Genomic DNA, 2,745 nt, shown 5'->3' with positions numbered 1-2,745 from the left:
AATGTGAAATACAACAGAAGTTTTATGGTTATAGCATTGGAAAGAACAAGAAGTATCTAATCCAAATCTCAGTATATCACATTCAGTTTCTTTTTCCTTATGCCTGGCCTGCATAGCTCTTCAATTACTTTATTTGAGGACTTCTGAAGTGTTATATCCAGTCGCTGGGAAAAGAAACAACCTTTTGGACTTGTCACAGAGTATGGAAAAACTGGCAAATTCATTGCAGAATAATATGTCCTTAAGCCAGTTAAGCTTTCCCATCAGAATATCAGTAGTATGACTTCACTACAGTGGCTTATCCTGATGACTTGTTTATGGGAGCTGATCTAATCTGAAAAGAATGACTACAATATATGCGGGGAATAGGGAGTGACATTTTGCATAGCTAGGGAATAAAGCCACGCTTGTGCTAACTTTCCTCATCAAATATTATATGCAGCTTCTGCATTGCAAGATGTAATCAGTTTTCTAAATTCCAACATTTCCCCCTTGGTTACAAAACACTCTTGGTTATTATCAGGGTGCCAAGTTATCTATGGCCCAGCTGTTGAATACTGTAACTAGCAGAGTCAGCTGTAGAAAATTCATTGCCGGTCTTGTGGGTGAGAATCACATGGTGCTATGTATGATTAGTAGATCACAAGTGTTTTATTTAAAAACTTGTATATTAAAAAAGTATAAATTAGATCAATATTTTACCAAGGCAGGCAAATAAGATTTTGGATCAGCAACTTAGCTTAAGAGGCATCCACTGTGTGCAAACACATGCCTGTTAAGCATATCTCTAGCTGTGACCATAAATAAAGAAATGGCAACTGCCCAGCAAATATGAGAGCACAGAAGAGTTGTGAGCTACTGGAGAAGAGAGATGTGTTCTAATTTGTGCATAAGACTGAGCTATTTGTTTTTGATTATTTTCTTGATCCTTTTGAAACTTCCATACACAGAAAATTTCTAAAGCTCTCAAATGCACTAACTCAGCTGATACAGAAATCATTATGAATGCAACCACTTATTCATGGATGAAAATCGCTTCTTTGTTGTTGTTTTTGCTCCTTCAGAAATGATCCACTGAGCTGCTTTCTGTGCGATGAAATGTCTTTTATATTATAAATCTGTGACTTTAATTTTGTTTGTGATCTAACATGAAAGTCAGTGGCCAAGACTATACATACTTTGTGGTGTTCAACAAAGTCTTACTCAAAGTAAACTTATTGAAATTAATGGACTTAGCTTTGTCATGTTCATTGATTTCAGATAATACTTTTGAGTAAAACTTAGCTGAATACCAGCCAACACAATGTAACAAAATAATGTTGGAATACATTTCACTTAGTATCCCATTGATCTCAGCTAATAGAAGACCGTTGGCAAATCCTATTTGGGAAGTATACTCCTGTGAAAATGAGTAGACATGCATTTTTTAAAAGAACAATTATAATGCATTTGCTGTACCCAATTCCCATTCATACTGTCTTACTATATGTACGCCTTACTATATGCACACCATCAGAGTAGTTTTTGTGTGCGTGAAATACATGGTACCGTCGTACGTTGGCTCTCGAACGCCTTGGTGTGCTCGTACGTTTCGGCTCCCAAAAGCCGCAAACCCGGAAGTGTTCCAGTTTGCAAACTTTCTTTGGAAGCCGAATGTCCTACGGGGCTTCCGATTGAGTGCAGGAAGCTCCTGCAGCCAATTGGAAGCTGTGCCTTGGTTTTCGAACGCTTTTGGAAGTTGAACGGACTTCCAGAATGGATTCCATTTGAGAACCAAGGTACAACTGTATAGGTAAACTGTATCAACCCACATGCCCCAATGTTGTTATTTTAACTTGTAACTTACCACTTTCATGTGCATTCCCAGGAAGTAAACCATAGAAAGAAGCTACACTTGCTTGCTAATGGTGCCTGTGAATGAGCTAGGTAAAGACCTTTTAAATGAATCTCTTGAAATCCTGACTCATGGAGTTTGACAGACCATTTATTCACTTTTCTGCACTCTATTCTGCCAGTAGCATACAAGCCTTTCTACTCTAGAGTTTTTGTTGGGTGCTTTAACTTGCTAACTGTTAGAATGTTTGTGAGAAAGTTCCATGACATCACAGCCTCTCAACCAATGGCTATTTTTGTGCAAATACATGTATTCTGTCCTTGAATTTGACACTACATTGACATCCATGGTCTGAAATGTGTTTATGATCTTAGTCTTAGCTACTGTGTCATTTCAATCATAATAACATTTTTTTAGATAATGGGAAAAGTGTAATTGGCAGTGCAGATTTTTCTGGTTTATTGGTTATTTCCCCCCAAATTGCTTTATAAATGTACTGCTCACAGACTAGCAAATGTTAGTTGTGACAAAAATGCATTTCATTGTTTTAGGTGGGACAGCAGGTCACAGCTGACTTCTGCTGAATCACTGCACTTTTCAGCTCTATTTTATTCCTCACAGGTGGTTAACTTGAATTCTAATAAAGGGACACTCAGAATTAATTCAGTGACTAGAAATATCCTAACCTCTTAAATTCATTTTATTTTAATAATAATAATAAAGCAAAACATCTGGTTAAAAATTTAATGCATAAATTATACATTGGTCTGCAAGCTTTAATATTAATTGTCACAACGTAGTGACTAAAACTTTAATTGCTGGATTTATCCTCCATTAGTACCTGGAGTTTTCAAAGAAGCAGAGGTTCCTAAAGCCTTTCATGCTTTTTAAGTATTATATTGATGTACAAG

General features: G+C 36.6%; 1 protein-coding gene across 38 annotated transcripts in view; it reads left to right on the top strand.

The window, feature by feature from the left end:
• DST (dystonin) overlaps positions 1–2,745 on the top strand; it is a 304,267-nt gene that overhangs the window by 42,808 nt on the left and 258,714 nt on the right. The gene's annotated exons all lie outside the window — the stretch shown is intronic.

The sequence above is a fragment of the Podarcis raffonei genome, chromosome 3 (genome assembly GCF_027172205.1).
Source record: "Podarcis raffonei isolate rPodRaf1 chromosome 3, rPodRaf1.pri, whole genome shotgun sequence".
NCBI lineage: Eukaryota > Metazoa > Chordata > Lepidosauria > Squamata > Lacertidae > Podarcis > Podarcis raffonei.
Note: the sequence above shows the minus strand (reverse complement) of the source record. Positions and strands in the feature narration are given on the sequence as shown.